General features: G+C 40.7%; 1 protein-coding gene across 1 annotated transcript in view; it reads left to right on the top strand.

Annotated features, from left to right (window-relative positions):
• The first annotated feature begins 2,167 nt into the window (after positions 1-2,167).
• PLEKHG1 (pleckstrin homology and RhoGEF domain containing G1) overlaps positions 2,168-20,264 on the top strand; it is a 125,873-nt gene continuing 107,776 nt past the window's right edge. Inside the window, exons 1-2 of the mRNA XM_059468270.1 lie at positions 2,168-2,392; positions 14,145-14,213. The gene's annotated coding sequence lies outside the window, so the exon portion shown is untranslated. The remainder of the gene's footprint in view (positions 2,393-14,144; positions 14,214-20,264) is intronic.

Raw genomic sequence — 20,264 nt, 5'->3', positions numbered from 1 at the left:
ATATGGAACAGATCATGTAAGGCCTTTAAAACATATTTGGAGAGACTGTACAGTTTCTTAAAGGAACTTGGAATAGTCAGTGCTTTGGGGCTTTTGCTGTATTTCCCATTTGGGGATGTGTGTGCATTTTCATTTGTTTTAATTTGGACCGAGTTAAATGCATCAAGTAGTAGTTTGTTTTATTACCTTCTTTCAAAGATCTATTCATAAAGGAAAAACATTCCCTGATTCCCCAAATGGGAAAGAGTTACAAATGCTTCTCTCCCAGTAGTTTCATCAGAGAAGTATTGCTGCTTTTTTTCTTGATTTTTTTTTCATTTTTTTTTCTATTGACTTGCAAATGAAGGCTAACTTTTTGTTCCCAGCACAAGGCCAGAGTGTAGTGTGCTGAGGCAAGGATGTGTGCTCAGCTGGATGCTGAATTCAGACATAGAGTAGGTATGTAGTGCAGGAGATCACAACCAGTGGGCTGATTTTAGTGAAGCTACTAAATCTCATCTGAAATTGCCCTTTTCCCACTTGCCCCCCTGCTATGCGACTTTGTAGAATACTGTTCCACAGTATTTACTGTGGAGTCCAGCCTTCTGTGATCTGCTTTTCCTGCCTGGTAGGACAGTGATGTCTCCCAAGGAAATAGGAGTGGAGTGAGATTTACCCCTTGGTGATAAGGTTCTTCACCCAGAGGGTGGCTGGGCACTGGAACAGACTCCCCAGGGAAATGGTCACAGCACCAGCCTGGCAGAGTTCAAGGAGCATTTGGATAACGCTCTCAGGCACAGGGTAGGATTCCTGGGGCTGTGCTCTGCAGGACCAGGACCTGGACTTGATGATCCTTGTCAGTTCTTTCTAACTCAGAATATTCTGTGATTCTATGATAACTCTGCTGTAATTCTGCAATGTCAATAAATGTTATGTGCAAGAACAGCTGTAATTAAAACATTTGAGGATTTTTTTTTCTTGAAAAGGTAATACAGTCCCACTTATTAAACAAAAACTTTTGTTTAGAAATGGGCCCAAAATGAATTAATAAATGGGGTAATCTTTTAAAATTCAGCACTGGTCTGAAGAATATTCAGCGTGTATATTGGGAAAGAGCTCTGGGCTTCTGAAGCAATGATAGAGAAAGAGACCCTAACCAAGGTGTTTTCGTGGTTTTGGGCGAGTTTTTTTGTTTGTTTTTTAAGGATTCCAATGAGAACAGGTAAGGTGAGGGCAAACACTGAAACTTCCTGCTTTTCTGAATTACTACTGTAATTACTTCTTGTGACATCTGAAAAGTATGAGCTGTTCTAACCTCTCAATTTTCCTTGCATTCCACATGCTGTGTATTAGCATGAGTAGAGGGAGAAACTGTTACAGAACAAAAGCAATACAGCTTTACTAAATGTGAAATATGGAATGAGGTTTCACAGGAAACCAAGAATTTTGTTAGGGCTCGGAGGAATAAGGAGCACTGAACAGGTATGAAGAATTCAGGCTTTATTTAAGCCAGTTTTTTTCTCTTTTGTGTGTGTCTTTTTAATGTTTTTTGTTTTTTTTTTTAATGTTGTGTTACTTTTAACACACCTTTCCAAAGAAGATGACCACGAAGCAGGTGTAATGTCTATCCACAACCTCTTGGAATTTGCTTTTCATGGGTCTGTATTTCGTGGTGGACTTACCCCCTTCGCATTTTGGCAATTTGGTAAACTCATTTACAGAAGCTCTCTCAGACCTGTGAATTGAATTTCAGACCTGTGGTGGAGGAAGAGGAGCCGGTTGGCAGCTCGGCGAGGCGGGGATGGGGCTCGCAGGGCGGAGAGGCTGTGACCTGACACACGGGGGAGGGCAGGAGAGCCCAGCGCTTTTCCCTCCGTGAAAACAGTAGCGGATTTTTAATTTTTTTTTTTTTTTCTTTCCATCCCCCATTCCCTTTTCCTCCCTTCTTCTTGCCGAGGCTGTAATCCGACTGCTCTCTTTGGCTCCATTCCAGAGACAAATCCGAGTGTTTAATCCCCGTTCCCCCCTTTCCCAGCCTCGGGGGCTGAGGGGTGGCGGAGCAGGGAGGGGAAGGAGAGCCGAGCAAGCCCCAGCCCCGAGCCGGGCCAGGCCTCCCCGGGGAGGGGCTGAGGCAGCGGCTGGGCTGCGGGAGCTGCATGGAGGAGGGGAGTTGCACAGACTCCTCTGCCCGGCCGGCAGGAGGAGGAGGAGGAGGAAGTTTGGCGATTAAGCGGCTGCCCGGAGCTGCAGCGCACGGAGTGAGCCGGGGCGCGGCCGCGGGCGCTGCGGGGCGGACAGCCGGCAGCCGCTGCACGGGCTGCGGAGCGGGGTGAGCTCCCGCACTCCACCCGCACCCCCGCGCCTGGATTTCCAGCGGGAGGAGGAGCGCTGGAAAGACGGCGAGAGGCTGCCGGTGAGCGCTGCCGGGGGCTTTGTTCGGTGGGGCGCGCCGGGGAGGGGGCGGCGGCTCCCGGAGCGGCTCCCGGAGCGGGGCGGGCCGGTGGGACGGGAGGCACCCGGTGTCCCGCAGCCCCCGAGACCGCGGCGGGGGCTCGGCAGCGCAGCGCGTTCGGTGAGCGCAGCCTTTGTGCGCTCCCGCCGCAGGCACCGTGCGCCCGGCTCCCAGCGCGGCCGCCGCGCCGCTTTGTACTCCGCCGGGCAGCCCGGCCGAGCTGCACCGGCTCAGCCCGAGCCTGGCGGCGTCAGCGACTGTCAGCGGCGAGGGAGAAGGTACTTCTTTTAAAATACGATAAAATTCCATAGGGCCTCAGGTTCTGTGGGGATGCTTTAACAAACCCCCAAAACCCATCCTCTATTTAAAAAAATGTTTTAAAGTTAATGGGATTGTGATAAGTGTGGCCTAAAGAGGTTTAAAAATATGATTGATCTATTGTTAAGTAGCAGGAGCTTTGATTCTGTGGCGAGGCAGTGGGGCAGAGCTGCCCTATAGGGTCCTGTATGCATTTCCCCATATCCTGCGCTCATCTTTTCCTTGCTTTGCGGGTCGTGTGTACTAGTCCCTGTTGCTGGAAGAGAAGCCCTTCAGATCTCATCCTTCAGTGACAGACCTGAGGCACTCGTTTCCTTCTTTCTTCACAAGCCACACTGCTCCAAGTATGAGAGAAAAGGACCCGAAACAAACTTAGATGAACGTTCAGCTGGTTTCCAATACGGTCTCTCTCTAGTTGGCTTTTTTTCCTCTTTTGATTATTAATTGGCAGGCACAGAAAGAGCTGTGGCCTTGCTTTTTTCTTTTAATGCTTACTGGCACTTCAGCAGTTTAGTAACCCTGCCTAGAGAACCTGATGACTTATAGGTGTGTTTTGAAAGCTGTGTAATAAGAGCCTACTAATAGTCATCTTTTGCTACCGTTTCATTCTTGGAGGGAGCAGTCTTTGCTGCTGGAGAGCTGCGGTTCGAATTTCCACAAGCGTTTGTTGCCCATGCCTCTAGCTAAATTTATAAAGGAATCCTGTTAGCTTGTGTGAAGCTAAATCTGGATGTAGCAACTCCTGGCTGCACAATTCACTGTGGTTGGCAAGGCACAATATATAGCTTCCTTGAGATTTATTTTTAGGGTTTTTCCCCCCTGGTGTGTGTAGGGCACGTAGTTGTCATAACTTTGGGAACTCTTCACCAATGTGTGTGTGGGTGCTTTGGGATGAAAACATAAGAGTTTTGCTAAGGTTAGGAAATGTATTAATAGAGTGCTTGTCTCGAAAATATGAGAAGGCAGTTTGAGATTGGCCTCTTAATGAATATTGGTATTGTTCTCAGGTCCATGCACATGCTTAGCTATTAAACTTGGACTCCACTTCTGCTCTGCGTTTTCAGTTGGCAGACTAGAAATAGTGCAGAACACTGATAAAAAGTTCAGTTTTAAATGTGTTCATTTATGGGAATGCTGGCTGTTTCTCACAGATCTGGAGAGCCCTAAGCCAACAATGTGGATCTGTGGCCACACAACTTAGTGCATCTCTGCAGAGGCATGTTATGATTCTAACACTAGGTGTTAAGGTGTCATTTTTCTTGCTGTTTTACTTTTGATTTTCCAAAAAACAAAAAGAGAAAGGAAAAACAAATAGGTTTGTAGCCTAATCAGTTTGTAATTTATAGTCTTACTTGATAACATCTTGCAAAGACAGCATTGACTTGATTTTTAAGTGGAAATCTTCAAGTAGTGAACCTAGTTTGTTGGCAGCTCTCATCATTTCAGGACATCTGCTAATGTGTTCTTCCTTGGGCAGGATGTGAGACTACAGATTAACTGTCTAGAGGCATACTTTGAGACTAAAGTGTTTGATTGTGAGGCCATGGAAAAAGGTAGAAAGGGTTTGGAACTAAGTGAACGCTTGGTACCTTCCTGTGTGGAAGTGGGCTGGTTTTGTCTAGGTTTTTTATGGGGTCGTGTTTTGGGTTTCTTTGTAGTTTTGTTTTGTTATTTCATTTTAAACCTTTGTTGTTCCCTAGAAGGGAAGTGAGAATACCTGCTTACTTTCCTAATAAGTGGCACGTAGTGAGCTTGGGTACTTTTTGCTAATGTTATTTGTGTAGGTTGGTTTGTTTGAACCTTTCACTGACACAGTCTTTCATGTGGCACCGGTGATAGTATTTCTGTGAAGTCATTTGGAGCAGTATGCATGTTTGAAAGCTGCCTTGTGTGCATTTATTTGGATTGGGCTGTTGTATACCTGTTGTCCTCTGCCTTTCATATGCTTGTGATTTCTTGGCTCCCGTTCAGGAAAGGCTTTTTAAAGCCCTGCTAACCAGATAGGGCTGTAGCAACTGACAGAGGCATTTACTTGAAGTAGTGCTTTATTGTCTTTGAATGCAAACACAGCAATGCAGAGCTGGTCTGTTTCTCTAACCATAGAACACTAACAGAACTGTAATTTGACATTGGCTTCTGCCATTTTATCTTGCTTTCTGGTAGCATCACCCATACAACTTTTAGGCTCTGGTGAGTACTTTTGAGATCAACCCAAAAATGGGGAAAATTACAAAATCTGCTGTTACTAATAGTGAAGAGTAGATCCACAGATTAGCCTGAGATACTGCTATTGAAAAAAGTTTATGTACAGAGGTGTCATCTCTAAAATTGTCAATCTCTAAAAAAGACCAATCCTAAACCAAAGCAATTCTTAGGGAAGGATACTGCAGAATGGATGGAGCTTTTTAATTTTATCTCTTCATTTTTTAAAGAATTCCAAAATAACAATATTTTAACAGATACTTAGCAGAGTTGTTAAAGTACGCCGGAGACTCATTCAACTGTTGGCTTTTATTTATTTATTCATTTATTCATTTTCTTCATGCTTGGCTGCATCAGTTGCAGTTGCTGGGCACCACTAAGTCTCTACTGGCCAAGCCAGAGCTGCAGCTCTTGGTCTTGGGAGCATGGGGTTGTGAAGAAGAGGGACCACATTTCTGGTTGGCAGCATGGCCCTGTCATGCACCCCAACTCCATAGGGTCAGGAAGTAATGGGAACATCCAAGCTGATGAAGGGAGCCATTTGCAGGCTCCATTAGAAGTGTTTCTCAGATTGGACATGTATAGAGCTGTGGCAGTTATGAATTAGAACAAAGGAATTAATCTGATGCATCTGATGCTCTTTTGCATTCAGTTGTGTTGAGAAGGAAGGTTGCTGTGTTAAAGAAATGTTTTATTGACATGTTAAATTAATTATGGCTTTAAGTTATTTTGCCATAAATTTCTTAATTGCCTAATATAGTGAACAGATAGATAATATATATCTAGAATATATAATAATAATATATCTAGATGATAATATATCTAGAAGATAGAATAGAAGATAGAATAATAAAGTATGAAAAAATATAGGTTAATAATGTAATGTCTACTGAAGACATTTGGAGAGACGGTGATCCTTTTATAATAAACTGGATTTTTTTCTGGTGGGGACAATGAGGATGTCTTACCAGTACTTACTCTAAATGACATTCTGTTTCTGTAGAGTTAAGAGGGGGAGGTGGGGGAAAAGAATTTTTGCAGCCCTCAGCAAAGTCTGGAGTGACTGAAAGGCTTGCAGAACTGTTGCTGAATGGTTAATTCTGAGAACCTGCATTACTGTCACTGCACATAGAAAGTTGTAGCTAGTAGAACTGTCAATGAGGAAAAAAAAGTGGAAGAAAGTGTTATTCTTGTAGACTTAGAATGCAAAGGATGTAGAGCCTAGATTTCTCCGCCACTTTAGAAAAGCCTCACACACCACAGTGAGTGGTGAAACCACAAAACTGGCCTCGGAACGGGAGTAAAGGGAATGAAGAGTAAAGTCAATCTTAGTGCAGTGGCAACAGTTGCAACTCTAAGTACAGGAGTCTTTTATATATGTGGATGAGAATACAAAAGATTAATGTGAACAGATTTAATAATAACTAAAGGTACCAGTATGGCCTGTTGGTATTCATTAATTAAAAAAAAAAAAGTGTGTGACAAACTATCTCTTAGTGCTTAAAGTCTCCCAAATCACTTAAGGATATAAACTTTTTTTTTTTTTTTTTTATGGTGTTTGTATCAAATAGGTGAGTCTAGGCTGATTCACCAAAAGTTGAGTTTATATGAACTTGGTCTGAAATAGGCTTAACCATGAACTTGATTACAAATACAGGAAGAGAAAGGGGCCTAGTCAGGGAGGACTGGGGAAGGAAATGGAGGGGAAAACTACTTATACTTATGAAGGAGGCCTGAAAGAAGCAGTTGTCTAAGCCATGCTACAACTCTTTAAACCATTCTCATCTCTTGACTGGGGTGCCTACTGAAGTACCTGCATGTGGGAGTGGTCACTACCTGTGTTTTCACTAATCACAATGCAGAGCATTGCTGGTAAAATACAAAGCAAGGCAACACTGTGAAAATTTATCTGTAAGAGTGACTTCATGCATTTGACTTGATTCTTTTATTCCTTCCTCAACATGAGCTCCACTAGTGCTGCTTCCTAATGTTCTCTGGGACCATGATGATTATGCTAGTGGAGGCTGCATGTGTTTTTTATAAGGGTAATGAACAGGTATAAATTGAGCTGGCAGCAGTTTCCCATGTAAACTTTAAACTGAAGCAGTGCTAATTAACTTTGAATCCTTTAAGTCTTGCTTGCCTGCTCTGAGTTTCAGACTGCAAGTGGTGCCAAACCTCTTCCTGTAAGCATACATTCTGTAGAAACTTGCTTGTGAGCCCTGCCCAGATGTTTTAAAACCTAACTTAATGAATGCTAACATTTAAATATTTGAACCTTCATATCCATTCAGTGTTTCAGGATCACGCTCCAAGCATTAATATCATTCAGCTACTGTTTTGTGCTGATAAGATGCATGCTTCCTTTCCCTGGAAGTACAGAGCAGAGATAAAAAGTGTGTCATGGCTACAGTGATTGAATCACCTGCTCATTTGCTTGCTTACAGCCATTGGAGATAAAACCTTGGGGAGAGGATGGATGTTTGGGTTGTCGTAAGGAGCGGTATCGGGAGCAGCGTAACAGCCCGTTTCTTTTCATGGTCATGGCTGACATCTTCCAGCCCTGTCATCTGGGTGTGGGCTTCAAGGTTGGCCTCTGCCTTTTAATTAGCCCACATAAGGAGTCTCTAGCTCCTAGATTTAGTGCATAGGCTGTAGTGCTTGTACTTTCTCCTGTCCTTCCCCTTGTGTTATGCAAAGTTATCTGTAAACACAGACAAGTTTTCCTCCCTAACCTCCTGTAAACGTTGGTTTGTTAAAGTATTTAGAAAATGTTTACCCTCAAGTATGTCCCCTAAGATTAGATACACTGTCTGCTGCAGCTTCATTGTGATTTCTACATACTGGAATCAATGTGTTGTTCGGGGGGGTTTTCTTTCTGTCTTTGTTTCTTTTTCAGTATTTGCATTGCCTGTCCCAGTGAGTCCAGATCCATAGCTGATGTCCCAACATGTTTCAGAAAGGCAGAGACAGAGCAGCTTCCATTCTGCTGCTGCCACTGGTCTGTGGTGCTTCAGTATAAAGTAACATAGTGCTTTGTGTCCTTGATGTCTGATATGGGGGAAAAATGATAGTTCCTTCTTTGTAAATAATTTCGAAAATAGGTGAGATGAAGAACTACTTATTTGCACGTCAGAAATCTTTATCACTTCAGTATGCACAGAGCTTTCCACTTATTGTTTTAAACTGAAACCAAGTTAATAGCAGAAACTTGGGTTTGGCTTACAAGCAGTATTGGTGCTGCCAAGATGAGCATGCTTCATACTCAAGTGCTTGTGAAGCTTTCTCACTGTTTAGTTTCCAGTCCCTTCTCCCTATCCTGATAACAGGCCTCGTGAGGTTGCTCAGAGAGCTGTCACACCTCAGTGTCTGTGTGATGGCATCATAGTTCATTTGCTTGTGTCACATCACATTCAGTTGCTTGTGGAAGCACTAATTTCTCTGAAGAATCAGCAGTCAGCCTATTTGAGTGGTAGACAAAGATGTGTTTAACAATAAACCATTACTGAATTTGGAGAGATAGTTTGCCTTCCCTCATACTCTACCAGCATGTGGTTTGTAACATCTTTCTGTCAGTCTCTTCTGGTAATTGTCAGTCTCTCTCAGGTTGGATGAATCTGAAGTCATAAATCTCTGATTTGCTTTATCTTGGTCATTCTGTGCTCCTCCTGCCTTGAAAAGGGTTGCTGTCTGTGTCCTGCTAGCAGACAGGACCACTTAGTCCACTCCTCACTGGATACAGCCTCTGGCAATCCTTGCCTTATCAGGTTGGTTGCACTGTGAAGGCTCTTCTGCCTGATGGTATGAGGAGACTGTCTCCATCATCTCTTCCTCCTGAGCTTGAACTCATTCAATCTCCTGAGTTTTCCCTGATTTCTGGAGCAAAGCTGCTGACTTTCTTAAGTCAGTACCGTGCATCAGGCACAGTGTAGATAGATGTTTTGGTAGGCCACTCTAGAATACTGTGATCTGTTATTAAGTGGAAGTAAGTAATTTCTGAGGGCATTAATGACCATTTAATCTCCAAGATTTTTTTCTCGTATCTTGGGACTGCCCAAGACTGACTTGGCATGCTTGTGCTCCTCCATTGCTTTAGATAACATGGGTCCTAAATTCATATTGGAAATATCTGTGCTAGGAGAGTCGGTGCTAAGCACATTTCTCAGGTGAAAAGGACAAGTTTTCTGCAGACCTTCCCTTCAGGAATTGTTTTCCATTTTCTTAGAGCCTGCCAGAGGGAAGTGCAGACCAGAGCACTAAGAAAACCCCACTTCTAGTGTGAAGGACAGAGTGGTTTGCTAAGACACAAGCCATGCTGGGCAGATTTTAGAGCTGATCTCCTGGTGCTGACTCATCCTGGTGATCTCAGTTACTGCAGTTTGCACTTTGCCACTTTACCTGCAGCAGCTGTCTCCTTGGCAGTGTGGCTTGTTCCCAACACAAGTGTGCTTCCTCACTTGTGGCTGTGCATGCTGACAGGGTCACTTGTGTTTTTCATCTTAGACCTAGGCTGTCCTGCTGCTGCCAAGCACACTGCAGATCCAAAAGGATCCATGCTGAAGAGGTTCTTTCTGCAACCTTGCAGCAGAGGATCCTGCTGATAAACAACCTTTGCTCTCAAACACAGATTTGGCTCTTGCACTCCTCAGGCCCCTTTAAAGCAGTTTGTTCATCCAAAGCACAGAATAGGTGTGCTTTGGATGACTCAGAATCCAACAAGGTCAAAGCAAGGAGAATAGGTCATTTTTTTTCTGCCCTGTTTTGGTGAAGCATTGGTGTGATTGGGACCTGTAATATGCACAGGTAGGGTATGGAGGAGAAAGGTTTTCTCCCAGACACCACTGCATGCTGTTTGTATAGGATAGGGGCTGCAGCTGCTTTTCAAGGAAGAATTCTGCAAAAAACAAAACCATGATGATCTCATTTGCTCTATTCAGAAGAAAAGCTGGTCATCAGCCTTTGTTACTGAAGACCTGTTGCTTGTGAGTCTCTTTTCATCTCAAGAGGGGACAGTGCTGACACACATACCTGACAGATGCACCTGCCCACCCTGGCTGTGTGCATCATGCAGCTCCTGGAGCTTCCACAGGGGTCTGGATGCTAGGGCCATCTGGGTGCTTCTTTGTTGGTGCTGTCTCACAGGGAGTCTGCCCACTAAATGTTATGGGTTTTTTCCCTTTTGCTCTTTAAATCAATGTCAGTGTTGCACAAAGAGTTCTTTCACTATTTAATAGAGGATCAGTGATGTCCATCCTCTGATGATTTTAGGAAAATGTACTGGGTTGCTTCCTTTTATTTGTTAATTATAAATATTGAGTCATATCAGGGGGTGATTAGTTCTGGTATCTGGATCACAGTTACTTGTCTATGCCCATACTTGCCCAGTGCTGGCTTCTTTCTGGGGACAGTTTGAGGTCATAGCAGGGATGGTCTGGAGGAGTTCTGGCAAAGACTCACTCAGCTGTTGACCTTGTCATGCAACTCACCTTTGTGCTGTTCACTGTTGTGAATGGGTAGAGTGAAAGAAACTCCTGGAGCTCTGCATGAACTTAGTCCATGAAATTAGCTTAATGTGTCTGGGAAAGCTCTCAGCTGATTGCATGTGGAATAAATCCGTTTGCTTGGGATGTGGTGCATTTTCCGTCTGTTAATGGGTTCTGTCGTGCACTGAGAAGGTGCTACAGCATGTGGCCTTCCTGTAACAGCAAACTGCATTCCTCAGCCAGAAAAGCTGGGCTTTAGGAACTGGCACATAGCTCAGTAAAAGTCATGTCAAATAAATTTTTACTTTAGCCCTCCTCTCTGGTGATTAAACTTGCACAATGGTTTGCTGTCTAGCACGTGTGAACATCTACTAAGGATTTTATTCTGAGCTTTTCTTAGAGGGTCAGTATGTGGAATTGTTCAGCAAGTGTTTGTTTTAAAATGCTACAGTATGCGTTGACACAATTTTATTATGTCCAATGTGCAATAAAATCCAGGTTGTAGGGATGGAGTTGTATGGGTGTATGAGGTGTGGCTGGGGACTAGGTGAGAGCAGGAATGTCAATAAACGGAATGAATATCTTGATATCCTACTTGAAATGGAAGCAAATTCCCACCTGTAATTTTGTGGAACACAATTACATGTAGTTGAGTGGCTCTGGGTTACTGTAGTCTTTTAGCCTGGCTGAAATGGGATAAGGAAATTATTTAAAAGCAGAGATTTCAAAGCTCAGACCTCATGATTTGAGGGAGCCCGTTAACTGGACTAAAGTGATAATGTTAGCTTTCACCACACTGAGAGAATCAGTAGAACACAAGGGTTATGTGTCATTTACACTTCTTAGGGAAACTGAGGTAAAGATAATCTCAGTGACAAGGGATAAAGTAAAGCACCCATCCTCTTACTGAAAATTATTTTGCTTGCCTCCCAGGTATGCTAGAGTATACTTGAAAGGAGCACCTCAATTTTACAGCATTTTGAAAGATAGTTTTCAATGTTAGGGGCTTTTAATTTAACATTATAGTGTGAACCCCAAGTTCCAAAGTGTTTTTCACAGGAGAGCCAGACATTATGGTTCAAGTCAGTTTAAATATCTGAATGCATGTTTCTTTGGTGCTTTTGCTATGCTATTTGCTAGATGCTTTAACCCTATGTATTTTCTAAAAGTGATTAAGAAGTCAAGCTTTTTGTTAATAAGTGTTAATAATATATTTCTAGACTAAGACTATTTTAAATCATGCAAACTTTTTAAAAATGAAATGGAAATTGCAGGACAAATGGTGTATTTGTTAATCGCTTTCTTGAAGGAAACATGCAACATCTTTTCTTCATGGTAGTTTTTCTAGTACAAAAGTGTTCAATTTTCTTACACTGATGGTTAAGAAATAAACCACTGAATTGATAAAAAAATTTCACAGGATGAAAAATTCATTTTCCTTACAGATTAACCTGTTTTATAGTGTGAAGATAGTAAAATCATTAGAAAACCTTCTTGGAAAAGTTAAAGAAGGCTGATAGAACATTCTGTAGCATCCAAGATCTTGTACTTTAGTCAATTTGGATGTCACTGTCTCAGATCATGCATTAAAAGGTTTTGAAAGGCCATTGTATCTGCTGGGGGTTAGAGAATATCTCAGCTTTTAGCAAATAATTTCACCCTAGAATTAAGAAAGTGTTGTTGATGAAACTACTGTCAAACAAGAGAGCCCCAGTAAAAAGTGTAGGCTTCTTTGGGGTTATCTAGATTCCTGATTTTCATTTATTCATATATAATGTATATTATATATATATATACACAAATGTGTGTATATTTAAATGGTTATATTGTCAGTCTGTTTTTTTTTTTTTTTTCTAGGGTTCTTAAGGAGACTGGGTTCTCAAGCAGTTGAAATTGAGTCCTTTGACTCTGGAGGATTTGAGGCTAGGGAAACTTACATGATAAGTGGAAAGTAGGATGGTAATTATAGGTCACTTTGCATTTCTGTTTTGCTTAATTTAAATCTGAACTACAGTCAGGTGGTTGGGAATTTGAATGTTACAGCTGTTACAGTCTGATCACAGGAACTCTGTGAGACTACTCATGTAGTCTTCTTCAGATTCCTCGAAATGTTAGTGGAGACTGCTCTGTGTCTTCAGTTGTTAAAAGGAAAGACTAAGTGAAGGAAATAAAATTATTGCTGTAGTTGTCACTCGGTGATATCAAAAGAAAAAATATACTGTTTTAGTCTGTGAAATTATCTGCTAATTTATTGCTATAAAGATAGCATGGAGAAGGCAAATATATTGATATTTTATTAAAAGAAAATTTCAGATGGATTTGTTTTTTGTATTTAAAAATGTGTTTATCTGTAGATGAACATTATGCCCCATTAGCAAGATTGAATTGATGGCATTACTGTTGAAGTTAAAAATAGACCAGTATTTTTGAAATGTGTTTTTGAAATAAAAAATTTTGTCTGTTTATGATTTGGGTCAGCTAGACCAAATTAACTTGGACACTTAGCAGGGTCTCTCATTTATTCTGGCATAAGAACAAGCGTTGGGCAGAGCTTCCCAGTCTCAGAAAACTGATGGTGGTGAGAGGCCTCCATAGTGTTCCCAGCCAGCTGAATGCCTGAGGTATTTTGCCATACAGGAAATCAATTGCAGCTGAATGTGCACTGTTTCCATTTCAAGTATATAAACAGGCCTTATGATGGTATAAAAAAAGAAGAAAGATATTAAATAGTTTCTTGAAAGTTCAGAACAGGAACATTTGATGTTCAGTTTCTGTGGATTCTTCACTGTCACCTTTGGCTCAGTCCATGGCACGAAAAGAGCACAGAAGGAGAGGTGAATTAATGTTGGATACTGTAGAAAAGGGAAATGTAAAGCAATGTCTTAGAGAAATGAAAATAATAAAAAAGGTATCCTTGTTCAGTTCCAGTTGATATTCTGCTGAGGCTGGGAGGGGTTACAAGTTTAGCAGAGGGAATGAGCTCTTTCCCTTGTTAAATCAAAAATCCTCCATTTTTAGGCTTCAAAGCAGGCTAATAAATTTTGTAAGAAAAAGCTGCGCCGCAATTCTACCTAAATAGCTGGGGTTGGTAGGAGAAACACTATTTTTGTTCAGATATTTATCACGCTTTGTTGACCTTGTGAAAATACCTAGATTTGGTGGAGGTACCAGGCAGATCACAGTGACCTATATCTCTGATGTGCTTTATAGGCCACTGATGTTGCTTACCAGGGAAGTGAGGGCTCATTTGGACAGAGGTTTCCAAGCATTAAAGATAATTATGTTGAGAATCAGCTCTAACAATTTCCAGAAGGAGTGTGGCCTGGAGCCCTTGGGGTTTAGAGCTTGGGAACCCAGCAGTACTTCCTTGCTTAAGCACAGCCATACAGCATGGCATAGGCAAGCTGTCTGATCCACATTTTTAAAGATATGTAGGTAGGCAGAAGTGATAAAGGCTCTTAATAGGATTTTCAGAGTGACATTAGTGTCTAATTCCTATTCAAAGTCTGACTCCTTAGCTTGTCTGAACTGGATTCAGCCTGTGCTATGTTTTATTCAGCTGCTCTTTCGGACAGAATGGGAGGTGTTCGTACAGCAAGCGTGACTTAGGGGGAATAAACCGAGGTGTGCCTAGACCCCTGCTGAGCTGTGCAGCTGAGCTCCCTTTTATCCTTTCTCTAATTCCATAATTTCCACTCTCCTTTCTGCAGAATGCCAGAGACTCAACAGAGGAGAGGAAAAGTGACTCCATTTTGCCCAACCAAACAGCGACATATTAGGTGAGTACTCTACCAGGTAAATTTTTTTACTATTATGTTTACATTTTTTCTTTAACATTATTTTAAATGTGAGATGATTTTTGGTGTGTCTCTGACTGAGAGGATTACCACTGGTGTACAGTGAATGTGCCTCAGGTTAACCATGAGGCTGCTTAGTGTCCAAACCCACAGTAGGTCACTGTGCTGAACAGCCTGGCATGTGGGTTAGCCAGGAGAGAGGGTGTTCCTCATGTGCACACTAGTGGGGTTTTATGCCCATTAAATCCAATTTTGGGGGGCACCTAAGCAGTTAGGGGAGGTTAACAGTTCAGTTTTAGCATTTGTTTCTGAAATGGAGGTTTTACTAAAGATCTGTAGCTGAATTTTTGTTCAGTGTCTTGATTCTCTCCCTTTTGGAAGTGAAAGTACCAGTTTTATGGAGAAACAATGTACCTATGGGGAGATCCAGGACAACTTTGTTCTCCTGAGATTTCCTATGTTAGTCTGTGTCATTTTAGCTTATTTTCTAGTGATTTAATTTTGTTTATATAATCTCACTGCCTGGCAGTCTTGGAGCATCTAAGAAACTTGGGAACATAGGAAAAAAGCAGGTTTACGTGCCATGGAAATGCAACCTGATTGTCATAACTGATTTCACTCATTGACTATCTGAAGCAAATCAACATTCCAGAAAACTTCTCAATAGGACTGGAAGGAGACTCTACAGGAAATAGTCTCCTTCTCTATTTTCTCTCTCATATGAGAGCTTTAGGCAAGATCCCTTTTTCCTCCTCTCCAACAAGAAAGATTCCTGGTGCCAACCTAAAGGAGTCTTTTCTTCTCTCTGAAAAAAGCAGACATTCAGTGACTAACAACTCAGTCACTGCTATTTGGAAAAACTTGATGCCTTACAGGTAATCTGCTTCACTCCTTGCAGTGCTACTGTTGAAAGCAGCATAGCATAGATAAGTATATTTAAAAAAAAAAAGGTGAATTGTGTTAATTGCCTCTCTGGCTTCTGTGGCCTGCAGAAGGAATACTAATATGCTATATTAGACCACTAATTAATAATATTTATTCTTTTTACCTTACTGTTAGTGGGGCTTGTAGTATAATTTTGTAGTATATATTTATGATCCAATTGTGTTCAAGTGTTTATGAAATTTTAGAAGAATGGCAACTTTATTTTGACTCCAGTGCTTTGAGATTGCATAACTGTAATAAAAAGACACTTGCAGGACTGTGTAGCACTAGATTAAAGCTTACATCTGACAAACATTAATGAGATCTTACTTTCCTTTGGATCCAAGGGAGAACAGTCTCTGTAAGCAGAAAAATGTTTTGTGGAGACTGCAAGAGGAAAGACCAGAAATTCCTCTTCAGCCTTTTCCAAAAATAGCAAGATTTTAATAAGGTTGCATGTTTTAACATGCATTAGAGAAAAATAATTGTCATGACCTAAATGCAGTACACTAGTTCTCTGTCTTATTTGCTGATAGTTAATTACTAGCATATTTTTTTATCCACAAGCATGGAGGGGCTGTACATTCCCATCTTCCACACAGGAAATAATTTTATTTATTTAGCTTGAAGTTTGTGCATACCCAAATGCATGCAAAGTATTTGCCTAGTGACCTTAGAGTGAATTATTTGCACAAACTCTCCCCCTTTCCTGATCTCCAGTTAATTTCAAGTGTGCTGCTTGGCCTTGGTTTTGATTTGCAGTGGTTTTATTGTGTTTTCATGATGAACAAAAAAGCTAACCAGACCAGCAGACTAAAATAACCTCTTTTCTGAAAGCAGAGATAACATGGATTGCTCCTGTGGCCTAAGATGCAGAGGATTTCCTAAGATTCTTTGGGATCCCTGGCAGACAAGCATTCACTGTGAAGTGCTTCAAAAAATTGTTGTGTCAACAAAGCTGGAGTGTGTGGGAATGTATCAGCTAAGGGGATAAGGCATTCAAGGACTGGATGAAGTGCATATTGTAAGGAATTCATTTTGTGGGAAAAAGGAAGAAACAGAAAATATGAGGACTGGTGTTCTGTAAAAATAGGAGCTTAATGGTTTAGGCAGATACAGCTTTGAGGGATGGATGTTGAACCTTGCCAAATAACCACCAGTAATTTTTCCAAATTTGCTTTACGTGTCAGGCTTACATCTGGAACATCTAAGAATATTTTCATTCTGAAAAACTTTTGGGGGTGGTGGGGGGAAATGCTTTATGAAAATTGTTTCTATTTTGTTATTATCCATTTGAATTACATAACAATATTGTCTGTTTTTAATTGTTTCAATAAGTTGGTGGTTAGAATATCTTTAGAAGGATTAAAATGGGCTTCAGCATCTATTAAATCATAACATGTGTAGCAGAAAAGGAAACATTAGATCAATATACTTTATTCTGACAATTCCATGTGACTTTAATATGCAGTGTGTTTATGCTAAAAGTCAATACATTAAAAAAATTCCTTGAACATTTTTGCATCACTGAATGCTTTGTTTAGGTCATGCCTTTAGTGGTGTGAGGGCTTGCAAATCTGTGTGGGGGTGGAGAGGAATGATCCTATGCCCACGTATGAGCTTTTCTGTAAGTTGGGTCTATTTTTGGTATGCAATGAAGCAGAGGTACAGAGTGAAAATAAGGGTTCAGTTGCAATGTGAAGGCCTGTAAAAGCTTTCCTATTGTGGGAAGTGCGTACCGAGCTCTTAGAGCAGTTGCATTAGTGTCCATGGGAATATTTGGAGTTTAATTTAGCATGCTAGATTAGGGCCTAATACCTTAATTAAGGCTCACATTTTTAATAAGTTTCCTGCAAACCCTTTGTGGCTGACTACAGTTGTGGAACAGACATAATATAAAGCCCATCTCTAGGGTTTACTGTTGTTGGCAGTTTTATGAAAGCTGTCATTCTATTTCAGAGTGATGAAGCTGACCAGCAAACGTAGTCTTTAATGGAAGGATTCACAGATCTGAATAGACTTTTTAAAAAATTCTAATCCAAATAATTTATGCCAGTGATGTATTGAAATTCTATGTACCTAGTACATTTAGACTGATGTTTTTATAAAAATTGTGATAACTGTTTTAGAAAAGCCTTTGTTAATTGATAAAACGGCTTTTTCAGATAGAGGCTGCTTAATTCTCTTGTCAGTTCCCATGTTTGGGGTTTTCTGCTATGGAAAGCACTAAATGTATTTTCTGAAAAAGTTCAGAAATAATATAATTAGGATTTTTTTGGTGTAACTTGTAGGCGAAGTGATTTAATTTTTAAACATTTGTATATTAAAGTATATTAAAGTTGAAGAAAAATTCTTATATATTTTTTAAAAAATCCAAAGAAACCAGCTCACTCACGCCTCTCTGCTCTCCCCGCCGCGCTTGCTCAGAGTGGTCAGTCCTTTCCCGCTTCCATCCCCTATTGTTGCGGTCAAGTGACCAAGGAGAAGTGTATGCTTCCTTTTGTGTCCTGTAGATAGAGCTTCTTAATTGATGCCTGCTGCTTTCTTTCTGGCAGAAAGGAAATGAATGGGCAGTAGTGATTATAGCACATCTGTTGTTTTCTGGTGAGCATCCTGTACAGCAGTGACACTGTCTTGAAGACTCCTTTTTTCCCCCCTTTTTTTTCTTTTATTTTTCTGTTGGCTGTTTTTTTGTTGGTTGGTTGTTTTTTTGTCCTGTTCAGGGCTAGTTAGTAGAGAGGGTACAGGGACAGTGTTGTTCCTTTATCACAGGTGTAGCTGGAGCAGAAAAACAAATTGCAGACTGGAAGAAAATCACTTGCTTTTCAAACAAGTGTATTTTACACATGCACACACACACAATCTTACAAAATCTTTATGGAGGTGCTAAGTATTGGTTGCATGTGAGTCCTGTCTTCGTAGTTGACTGCCTTGTAGAGTTAATACTCAAAAATCAAGCTGGAAATGGCTTCCTTTGGGGAAGGGAAGAAATAAGGTAGCGTTCATACCAAGGACTCAAAACCCAAAACATTCACACATCTTTCACTACAGTTTCTGAGATGTCATTTCTAGGTCTGTGATACCATTGTTCAGCTCTTGCTTGAGCATCTACTGCTTGATGTGTTGCAGCATAGCTTTCAGAAGTGCTGAGAAAGAAATGGGGGAGCTCTGTAGTGTGCTCCTGCTCTCCCAGAGAGGAGGTTGGACGTATATGGAGCTCCTTACTTGGCTTTACAGATGACAGGGAAAGAGGTTCTGGGGACAGATAAATGTTGAACTATTGGTAAGTGTCTGGCCTGAGAGAAGAATGAGACTTGATGCTTGGGAAGACAAATGTCTGGAGAAATGATTGAGGAAGGCCAGTAAATCAGCTGGGTGAAGTAGGTTGTGGTAGCAGAGTGTACCACAGCTTGTCCCTTCCATCGTACCAGCCATAATTTTTCCACAACTTCTTTTTAATTTCTGTTTTATAAAGATGTGAAAGTGGTATGCACTCTATGCAAACCCTGAGCGTGTGTCTTGGCCATTTTGTTGTCTCTTGCCATGCAAAGTTCTTGAAAAACCATTAATTGAAAGAGCTCTGTGAGTTTTAGTTCTTCCTACTTATTTGGTTGTTCTTTGTTCCTTCCTTTTCTTTCATTCTGTTTAATTGCACCATTTCTTGTAAGTAAGGTGCCAGTACTCTGCTTTTGCACAGACTAAACACATTGATACTTGAACTAAAAGAGTTTGTGTTGAGCTTGGATGCAGCTGGTTACCTAAAGTTGGTGAACTGGGTAGTGCTGCCCTCTTCCTTGGGGGTTTCTGATGGGTACTGGATAAAATTGGGGTTTTCATCAGCCCTTTCTTGTCACTTGCAATCCTGAGAGCTGCTTTGTCCCTGTCCTCTTAGGAGAGGATCGTTTAACAAAGGGTATATTGAGATGTACAACTTTCTATCCATACAATGCTGGAAGCTTACAGCCTTTCAAAGGTTTTTCAAATAACACATACACCTGGCCACTAGAAATGGGAAAAGTGAGAGAGTGTTCTATAGTTGCACACCAACATGGGTGAACACAAAATTTGTGATACCAGAAGTGAATCATGCTGCAGTTAATGTCCCAGGTTAACCTTTAGCCATTCCTTGATCAGAACAGAATTCAGAAGATGAAGAAGCAGGTGACATAAACCCAAATTTAAATTAAAATTGAAATTGGGTGGGGTTTCCTTCTACTGTGGTAAAACTGAGTTTTGTTTCCCCAAAGACTTATCTAAGAGAAATTTAAGCAACTAAGTAATCCTTTTGCTTTCTGAGTGAGATACTCAGAGACCCTGTTCATGCCTCTGAAGTCTTTTAAACATTTAACCTACCCCCATAGGATTTCAGAATTATCTTGCATCTCTTGGCAAGCATTATGGTGTAGTAGCTAAGTGTTAGTCATGGCAAAAGCCAAGTAATACAGGAAAAAACCCACAGAATCATTTAAAATGTATTTGTTCGAGTTTCTGTGTATCCCATTTTATGGATCTATTAATATATTAAGCTTTATAAAGAGTGCATTATTAAGAAACATAATATATTGTTAATGTGAGCTTTTTACAATTCTGAGCACTACATTGATAGATTATTCTGCACCACTTGAATTACTTGTGAGAAACACTTGAATATTTGTGTGACTTAATGTATTCAAATTACTATACACAAGTTTGCTAGGATGGTTTTAATATGGAATCTTGGCTTTGAGAACAGATGTGACTTCTTTTATCATGAATTTAAGATGCAATACATGATGTAGAGCGTGACTATAGATTGTTTTACAAAATTTTCAAAGACAGCTCTTTGAGTACATATGCATTGATGACTATACACACAAAATCCTATTAAAAATTAAAAATACTTCTTCCATTAAGGCAGATATTCATTAAAGTTTGATACATAGTTCTTCAGTAAGAGAAACTTCAACAAGACCTTCAACCTCTAAAAGAAAGATTAGCTACTGCTTTTATCAGTACGGACATTGCTTTGAAGAAACTGAACATCTGGTTTACTTCTGAGAGAATTATGTTCTGTCCACTTGACCCTTTGTAAAAGTAAATATTTTTATTAGTTATGTTATGTAGGAATTT

This window comes from Ammospiza nelsoni, chromosome 3, assembly GCF_027579445.1.
Source record: "Ammospiza nelsoni isolate bAmmNel1 chromosome 3, bAmmNel1.pri, whole genome shotgun sequence".
NCBI lineage: Eukaryota > Metazoa > Chordata > Aves > Passeriformes > Passerellidae > Ammospiza > Ammospiza nelsoni.
This window is presented reverse-complemented; position numbering and strand designations above follow the sequence as displayed.